The sequence below is a fragment of the Bufo gargarizans genome, chromosome 11 (genome assembly GCF_014858855.1).
Source record: "Bufo gargarizans isolate SCDJY-AF-19 chromosome 11, ASM1485885v1, whole genome shotgun sequence".
Classification (NCBI taxonomy): domain Eukaryota; kingdom Metazoa; phylum Chordata; class Amphibia; order Anura; family Bufonidae; genus Bufo; species Bufo gargarizans.
In genome coordinates this window covers 92,357,799-92,367,710 of record NC_058090.1, presented here as the reverse complement: position 1 = coordinate 92,367,710, position 9,912 = coordinate 92,357,799, and positions in this window count along the sequence as shown.

Sequence of the window (9,912 nt, the reverse complement as noted above, 5' to 3'; positions counted from 1 at the left end):
TATGCGGGCACTGTATAGCGCCATATCTGGGAGGTATGTGGGCACTGTATAGCGCTATATATGGGAGTTATGTGGGCACTGTATAGCGCTATATCTGGGAGTTATGTGGGCACTGTATAGCGCTATATCTGGGAGTTATGCGGGCACTGTATAGCGCTATATCTAGGAGTTATGCAGGCACTGTATAGCGCTATATCTGGGAGTTATGCGGGCACTGTATAGCGCCATATCTGGGAGTTATGTGGGCACTGTATAGCGCCATATCTGGGAGTTATGTGGGCACTGTATAGCGCTATATCTGGGAGTTATGCGGGCACTGTATAGCGCTATGTCTGGGAGTTATGCGGGCACTGTATAGCGCTATGTCTGGGAGTTATGCGGGCACTGTATAGCGCTATATCTGGGAGTTATGTGGGCACGGTATAGCGCTATATATGGGAGTTATGTGGGCACTGTATAGCGCTATATATGGGAGTTATGTGGGCACTGTATAGCACTATATCTGGGAGTTATGCAGGCACTGTATAGCGCCATATCTGGGAGTTATGTGGGCACTGTATAGCGCTATATCTGGGAGTTATGTGGGCACGGTATAGCGCTATATCTGGGAGTTATGTGGGCACTGTATAGCGCCATATCTGGGAGTTATGTAGGCACTGTATAGCGCTATATCTGGGAGTTATGTGGGCACGGTATAGTGCTATGTCTGGGAGTTATGTGGGTACTGTATAGTGCTATATCTAGGAGTTATGCGGGCACTGTATAGCGCTATATCTGGGAGTTATGTGGGCACTGTATAGCGCTATATCTGGGAGTTATGTGGGCACTGTATAGCACTATAACTGGGAGTTATGTGGGCACTGTATAGCGCTATATCTGGGAGTTATGTGGGCACTGTATAGTGCTATATCTAGGAGTTATGTGGGCACTGTATAGCGCTATATCTGGGAGTTATGCGGGCACTGTATAGCGCTATATCTGGGAGTTATGTGGGCACTGTATAGCGCTATATCTAGGAGTTATGTGGGCACTGTATAGCACTATATCTGGGAGTTATGCGGGCACTGTATAGCGCCATATCTGGGAGTTATGTGGGCACTGTATAGCGCTATATCTAAGCGTTATGTGGGCACTGTATAGCGCTATATCTGGGAGTTATGTGGGCACTGTATAGCGCCATATCTGGGAGTTATGTGGGCACTGTATAGCGCTATATCTTGGAGCTATGTGGGCACTGTATAGCGCTATATCTGGGAGTTATGTGGGCACTGTATAGCGCCATATCTGGGAGTTATGTGGGCACGGTATAGCGCTATATCTGGGAGTTATGTGGGCACTGTATAGTGCTATATCTGGGAGTTATGCGGGCACGGTATAGCGCTATATCTGGGAGTTATGCAGGCACTGTATAGCGCTATATATAGGAGTTATGTGGGCACTGTATAGCGCTATATCTGGGAGTTATGTGGGCACTGTATAGCGCTATATCTGGGAGTTATGTGGGCACTGTATAGCGCCATATCTGGGAGTTATGCGGGCACTGTATAGCGCTATATATAGGAGTTATGTGGGCACTGTATAGCGCTATATCTGGGAGTTATGTGGGCACTGTATAGCGCTATATATGGGAGTTATGTGGGCACTGTATAGCGCTATATCTGGGAGTTATGTGGGCACTGTATAGCGCTATATCTGGGAGTTATGTGGGCACTGTATAGCGCCATATCTGGGAGTTATGTGGGCACTGTATAGCGCCATATCTGGGAGTTATGTGGGCACTGTATAGCGCTATATCTGGGAGTTATGTGGGCACTGTATAGCGCCATATCTGGGAGTTATGTGGGCACTGTATAGCGCTATATCTGGGAGCTATGTGGGCACTGTATAGCGCTATATCTGGGAGTTATGTGGGCACGGTATAGCGCTATATCTGGGAGTTATGTGGGCACTGTATAGCGCCATATCTGGGAGTTATGTGGGCACTGTATAGCACTATATCTGGGAGCTATGTGGGCACTGTATAGCGCTATATCTGGGAGTTATGTGGGCACGGTATAGCGCTATATCTGGGAGTTATGTGGGCACTGTATAGCGCTATATCTGGGAGTTATGTGGGCACTGTATAGCGCTATATCTGGGAGTTATGTGGGCACTGTATAGCGCTATATCTGGGAGTTATGTGGGCACTGTATAGCGCCATATCTGGGAGTTATGTGGGCACTGTATAGCGCTATATCTGGGAGTTATGTGGGCACTGTATAGCGCCATATCTGGGAGTTATGTGGGCACTGTATAGCACTATATCTAGGAGTTATGCGGGCACTGTATAGCGCCATATCTGGGAGTTATGTGGGCACTGTATAGCACTATATCTGGGAGTTATGCGGGCACTGTATAGCACTATATCTGGGAGTTATGTGGGCACTGTATAGTGCTATATCTGGGAGTTATGTGGGCACGGTATAGCGCTATATCTGGGAGTTATGCAGGCACGGTATATCGCTATATCTGGGAGTTATGTGGGCACTGTATAGCGCTATATCTAGGAGTTATGCGGGCACTGTATAGCGCTATATCTGGGAGTTATGCAGGTATTGTATAGCGCTATATCTGGGAGTTATGCGGGCACTGTATAGCGCTATATCTGGGAGTTATGTGGGCACTGTATAGCGCTATATCTGGGAGTTATGTGGGCACGGTATAGCGCTATGTCTGGGAGCTATGTGGGCACTGTATAGCGCTATATCTGGGAGTTATGCAGGTATTGTATAGCGCTATATCTGGGAGTTATGCAGGCACTGTATAGCGCTATATCTGGGAGTTATGTGGGCACTGTATAGCGCTATATCTAGGAGTTATGTGGGCACTGTATAGCACTATATCTGGGAGTTATGTGGGCACTGTATAGCGCTATATCTGGGAGTTATGTGGGCACTGTATAGCGCTATATCTAGGAGTTATGCGGGCACTGTATAGCGCTATATCTGGGAGTTATGCGGGCACTGTATAGCACTATATCTGGGAGTTATGTGGGCACTGTATAGCGCTATATCTAGGAGTTATGCAGGCACTGTATAGCGCTATATCTAGGAGTTATGTGGGCACTGTATAGCGCTATATCTGGGAGTTATGTGGGCACTGTATAGAGCTATATCTGGGAGTTATGTGGGCACTGTATAGCACTATATCTGGGAGTTATGTGGGCACTGTATAGCACTATATCTGGGAGTTATGTGGGCACTGTATAGCGCTATATCTGGGAGTTATGTGGGCACTGTATAGCGCTATATCTAGGAGTTATGCGGGCACTGTATAGCGCTATATCTGGAAGTGATTTGCACCAGGGTTAGACTGGCTACAGACGCTACCAGGATGATTCCCAGCAGGCCGAGCGCTGGCCAGGTAGGTAACAATCTGACGCTGCCAGTGTTAATTACGTTAACAGCTACTATATGTAGAATGGGTCCACCAGTGTGGTGATTAGTGTCCCGTCCACCTAATCTCCCCCAGTGCAGGTCAACTGTAAAGGATACTCTTATTGAGGGCTCTATCTCCGGGGTTAAGAGACATCTCCCACCAATATACTGTGCCCCCAGGTACTGCTCATAGCAGGCTTAATATGGGGTTAAAAGTCAACCACCACCTACAAGTGACCATCATCACACTCCAGTACTGCTGTCCCTAATTGCACCCTGCAGTGTATACTGAGTAACATCCTCAGAAAGACTGCCCAATAGATTGGAACCTATCCCTACGCTTTCCTGTCCCAACTGTTATGAGAGAGAGCAGGCTACATGGTGTGCAGTCTGGAGGCATCTGACTTATGGTGTGGTCAGCTCTGCTGTGTGCCTTTTTATGTCCAAGTTAACCCCACCCTAATTGTGCAGGCCAATCACCCCTGTCCATGTCAGAGAGGGGCGGGGACGCCTAGCTTATCCTTCATCCAATCCGTTTTGAATAGGAGGAGAATGAGCTCCACCTGCCCTCCTCAGATAGGAGGCCCGATGTAGGCGGTGGGGGAGTAGGTCAACTAGTCAGAGCAGGTGATCCTGTTTACCATGACCACTGTCAGCATCGCAGTGCCATTCAAAGAAGAGTGCAGCTATCGGAGAACTCCAACATCCTAAGCCTCCTCCCAAAATCTTTTGCTTTCCCCATGACTTAGAATCCAAACAACATAAGTGCAGCGCGGGATGAAAGATGCAAGGATCAAGAAAGTCATTGAGCTTTTATACACCCCCACTAATTACAGCCATTATAATAGCCATTGTAACAAGTCGTGTGCATGTTTTCAGGCCAAATCACCAGGGTATGTAAACTTTTGATCAGGGTGATTTGGGTAGTTTGTGTTGTGATTATGATCAGTGTCGGACTGGGGTACCTGGGGTCCACCGTAGGCTGGTTGAGGTGCTGTACATTGAATATATGTATGTAGTGCAGTAAGTCACTTGTGCAGGAGGTGGGAGACTAGGGGCCCACCGGGGAATTCCCCGGTGGGCCAGTCCAAGCCTGATTAGGATTCCAAAAGAGTAAACACAGTTGTTTGACAATAAATGGCTTCAGCCGACCACTAACCATGAGTGAGAGAAAAGTTTCATATTCTCTGTATAATGGTTACGAAATCATAAATTCTTCAAGGGTTTGTAAACTTATGAGCACAACTTGTACATCACATTGTGGTTTGATGGTGTTTCATTTCTACGATTTTTACTTGCTTTGTCTATTTACAGGTGAAACAGCACAAAGACTTCTACAGCACCATGACTAGAGTTACGACCCATTGTTGGGATTTGAACCCCAGACTTTTTATATACCAGACACTGAAAAATGAAAAAAATTGCAAAAATATATATCTTCATGGGCCAACATCTAAAACCAACACGAAAGGTACTGACTTCCTAACCTACATGGACGTGCCCAGATGTGGTCATATCTACAGGTGAAACTCGAAAATGTATAATATCGTGCAAAAGTTCATTTATTTCAGTGATGCAACTTAAAAGGTGAAACTAATATATGAGACTCATTACACGCAGAGCGAGATATTTCAAGCCTTTGTTATAATTTGGATGATTATGGCCTTCAGCTTATGAAACCCCAAAGTCACAATCTCAGAAAATTTGAATATTGTGAAAAGGTTCAATATTCTAGGCTCAAAGTGGTACTTTCACACTAGTGTTTTTCTTTTCCGGTACTGAGTTCCGTCCTAGGGGCTCTATACTGGAAAAGAACTGATCAGTTTTATCCTAATGATTCTGACTGGAGAGCGATCCGTTCAGGATGCATCAGGATGTCTTCAGTTCAGTCTTTTTGACTTTTCAGGACGGAAGTGATACTGCAGCACGGTACGGTTTTTCTCCGTCCAAAATTCCTTAACACTTGCCTAATCCAGCATTTTTCCCCATTGACTTGCATTAATGCCAGCCCCGAGTGTTCCTGTAAAACGTATCCGGCATTGCGGTCTGCGCATGCTCAGACCGCAAAAATGTTAAAAAAAATAAATGCCGGATACGTTTTTCCAGATGACACCGGAGAGACGGATCCGGCATTTGAATGCATTTGTCAGACGGATCAGGATCTTGATCCGACTGACAAATGCCATCAGTTTGCATAAGTTTTGACGGATCCGGCAGGCAGTTCCGGCGACTGTACTGCCTGCCGGAATACTCTGCCGCAAGTGTGAAAGTACCCTAATGCATTCTGAATGGAGAGCATTCCGTTCAGGATGCATCAGTTCAGTCCCTCTTACATTTTTGGGCCGGAGAAAATACCGCAGCGTGCTGCATTTTTCTCTCCGGCCAAAAATCCTGAACACTTGCCGGAATTCCATTGAAACGTATCAATTAAAATTGCCGCATTGACGGATTCGTTCTTCCGGTCCGTGCATGCGCAGACCTTAAAAACTGTAAAAAAATAAATTAAATACCGGATCCGTTTTTCAGGATGACACCGGAAAGACGGATCAGGTATTTCAATGCATTTGTCAGACGTCTGACAATTGCCATCAGTTTGCTTCCGGATTGCCGGATCTGGCAGGCAGTTCCGGAGACGGAACTGCCTGCTGCAATCCTGACGCAAGTGTGAAAGTACCCGAATTAATCCATACCCCCTGAGCAAAGGGTTCCTGAGCCTTTAAGTTGTTTCTCAGTCTGGTTCAGTAGGAATCACAATCGTGGGAAAGACTGGTGACCGGACAGTGGTGCAGAAAACCGTCACTGACACCGCCATAAGGGGGGAAAACCTCAAAAGGTAATTGCAAAAGTTGAATGTTCCCAAAGTGCCGTATCAAAGCACGTCAATAGAAAGTTATGTGGAAGGGACAAGTGTGGAAGACAAAAGGTGCACAAGCAGCAGGGATGACAACAGCCTGGAGAGGATTGTCAGGAAAAGGCCATTCAAAAGTGTTGGGGACTCTCACAAGGAGTGGACTGAGGCTGGAGTTAGTGCATCAAGAGCCACCACACGTAGACGGATCCTGGACATGGGCTTCAACTGTCGTATTCCTCTTGTCAAGCCTCTCCTGAACAACAAACAACGTCAGAAGCGTCTTACCTGGGCTAAAGAAAAAAAGAACTGATCTGTTGCTCAGTGGTCCAAAGTCCTCTTTTTTGATAAGAGCAACTTTTGCATCTCATTTGCAAACCAAGAACCCAGAGCCTGGAGGAAGAATGGAGAGGTACACAATGCAAGATGCTTGTGCTGGTCCAGAGTCAATGTAGCCTTCTACCAGGAGATTCTGGAGCACTTAATGCTTCCTTCCGCAGACGGCTTTATGGAGATGGTGACTTCATTTTCCAGCAGGACTTGGCACCTGCCCACACTGCCAAAAGTACCAAAACCTGGTTCAATGACTTGATTGGCCAGCAAACTCGCCTGACCTGAACCCCATAGAGAATCTATAGGGCATTGCCAAGAGAAAGATGAGACCGAACAATGCAGAAAAGCTGAAGGCCGCTATTGAAGCATCCTGGTCTTCCATAACACCCCAGCAGTGCCATAGGCTGATAGCATCCATGCTACGCCGCATTGAGAGGCCCAAACCATGTACTGAGCACATATGCATGATTATGCTTTGCAGAAGTCCTACATTTTTCTATTTAACATCCTTTTTTTTATTGATTTCATATAATCACATTTGTTTAGATTTTGGGGGTTTTCATAAGCTGTAAGCCATAAATCATCCAAATTATAACAAATAAAGGCTTGAAATATCTCGCTTTGCATCTGAGTCTATCTCATATATTAGTTTCACCTTTTAAGTTGCATCACTTAAATAAATTCACTTTTGCACGATATTCAAATTTTTCGAGTTTCACCTGTATATATGACCACAGCTGGGCACGTCCATGTAGGTTAGGAAGTCAGTACTTTTTCGTGTTGGTTTTAGATGTTGGTCCATAAAGATATATTTTTGCATGATTTTGGTAAGCGGTGTGCTATTTTTTTCATTTTTCAGTGTCTGTTATATAAAAAGTCTGGGGTTCAAATCCCAACAATGAGTTGTAAATCTAGTCATGGTGCTGTCAAAGGCTTTGTGCTAGGGGACAGCCCAACCCATATCCAGTGGGTCGGGCTGAAGTGAATACTAATGAGGCTGTGGACTTGAAAATGACGGCTTCTATGGTTCTGAAAACAGACGCAACACCCATTTTTGAGTAAATCCTAAAGATCCAGTGCACTTCTTTTTGGAGTATCCTTTGTCCCAGGACCTCTTCCTAATAGAATACTTTATTCATTCAAAACCTGCAAACTGAATTTTTCAAGTGTCACCACCTTTGTGTGTTCAGTCACTGGGGTATCTCTTCCATAAACAATGTCATTGATGTTTCCTTATACCAATACTGAACTCACGTCTTTGTTTTGCCCACGTAGTCCATTAGTCCAGTGGGCATGCGCATGTTGCCCAACACCTCTAGTGCCACAATTTATGAAGTCATGTGTGACCAGTGTTCTGTTGTAAAGGCGATAGTTCTTTGTATATTCTCGCAGGCCACACCTGTATGTGCTTCTTGGATGGTTTCCCAACTAGGTGTCAACCCTTGGTTCAGTAAAGTGGCTGTGGGTTAGTCTGTCTCTCAAGTTTCTAACTCTCCTTTATGTGATGAGAGGGCTACAGGGAAGAACATCTGTCAGATCTTTATCACACTGTAATATACTCAAAAGTCTCTTAATTTTTCGGGATGACAATGGGTCAAAAGTCCCACAATTTTTCTTCCTCACATGGTTGGAGACCTCAGAGGTCCCTTCTGTCACAATCTCGCTCTTTTTTATGCCTTACTCAAAACTATATCTGTGTAGCCCCAGGCTTTAAATTTGTCCCTCAAGTTTTTGGCCTCCTCTTCAAAGATGTGCATGACCTTAAAGTTTCATCTTACCATTGGACACCGCCCTGTTGAAATACCTTGTTTAAGAGGAATCATGTGCACTTTCCCATATAAAGAGGCTGTTTGTAGCCATCAGTTTACGAAATAAGGACATGGAGAGTCCGCTGATTTTCTGATTGACAATTTTTGTGTCCAGAAAACAACTTTCTATTTCATTGATGTCATAAGTAAAAAAAGGCCATCTTCATTTTGTTCACAGACAAATTCCTATTAATCCTCTCATACCCTTCCAGAAAATCAGGACATCATCAGTGAAGCCTGACTTATGAGGTATCATGCCGGTCCACAAAGACTCTTGTGTCCTCCCACCAGTCCAAAAATAGACTTATATAACTTGGGGTGCAGTAGCTCCCCATAGCGGTACCCCTCAGCTTGTGGAAGACCTGGGCCCCAAAAATTAAATAAATTAGGTGTCAAAACCAACAGCAAAAGTTGGATCAGGAGATCAATATGCTCACAGAGGTGAGTACCTCTTATACTTAGGAAGAACTCCACCGCTTCCACTCCCCTAGTATGAGGAATGCCTCCTCATATAGTGATGTCTGCAATGATGTAGGCTAAAGACATATCCCCTCCATTTTCCTGAGGGTGTCCCTACTGTACAATGGTATCCCCCATACAAACTCTCTCAGAAGATGCCTGTGGTCTACCTCACAGATAGTAGCACTGGTACTGTGGTGGACATCACTGGAGGAATAATAGGGGTTCAATATTATTGCTGGTGGAAGTATATTATTATTGTTGGTGGCGCTATAGAATGTATTACTACTGGGGCCACTGTATTGAGGCATTATTAATACTGGGGGCACTATAGGGACATTATTATTACTAGGGGAACTATATGAGGAGAGAGATGGGGCATTTTTATTGTAGAAGCCAGAAAAATTGGGGCACTATAGAGGACATTATTATTACTGGGGGACACTTTTTCTGAAGCATACTATTTGGAGGGCAGAGCGGGCACATTATTTGGGGGTGACAGCAGGATAACACTGTTGATGCACCTGGGTGGGGAGGAGGATGGAAAAGTGTTGAATCTAAGACGTCTGTGTGGCAAACTCAGCAGAGAGAAGATATGGCTGAAAGTAGTAGTCATGGCGGTCTGGTCCTAATGGAGAAGATGAGGAAACGTCACTGGATGTAGTAGACATGTATGTAGTGCTGTATTCTCCTGTATGCTTGCTAGTACTGAAAGCCCAAGTAGCATGCTGAAGGTGGAGCTGGCTCTGTGCTGTGGCCCGTGTATCTCACTCTTCAACCAACCCCCTCCTCCATATCTTAGAGACAAGCGGATGTGGAAGAGGATGACAGAATAGACATAAGGGTAGCTTCTGGGGAGTTATTTTGTGTTTCTTAGATGGTATACTGTAGTACTTAATTCTGCTGGGGAAGTATATTGTGCTGCACTATAGTATTTGGTCCTGTCTGAGTGACGACATGAGCTGTACCGGTCATAAGAGGTTTTATCTGGGGTCCTCCAAAGCTGCACAGGCTTGTTCCGAGTCCCCCCCACTAACGCAACACAAAG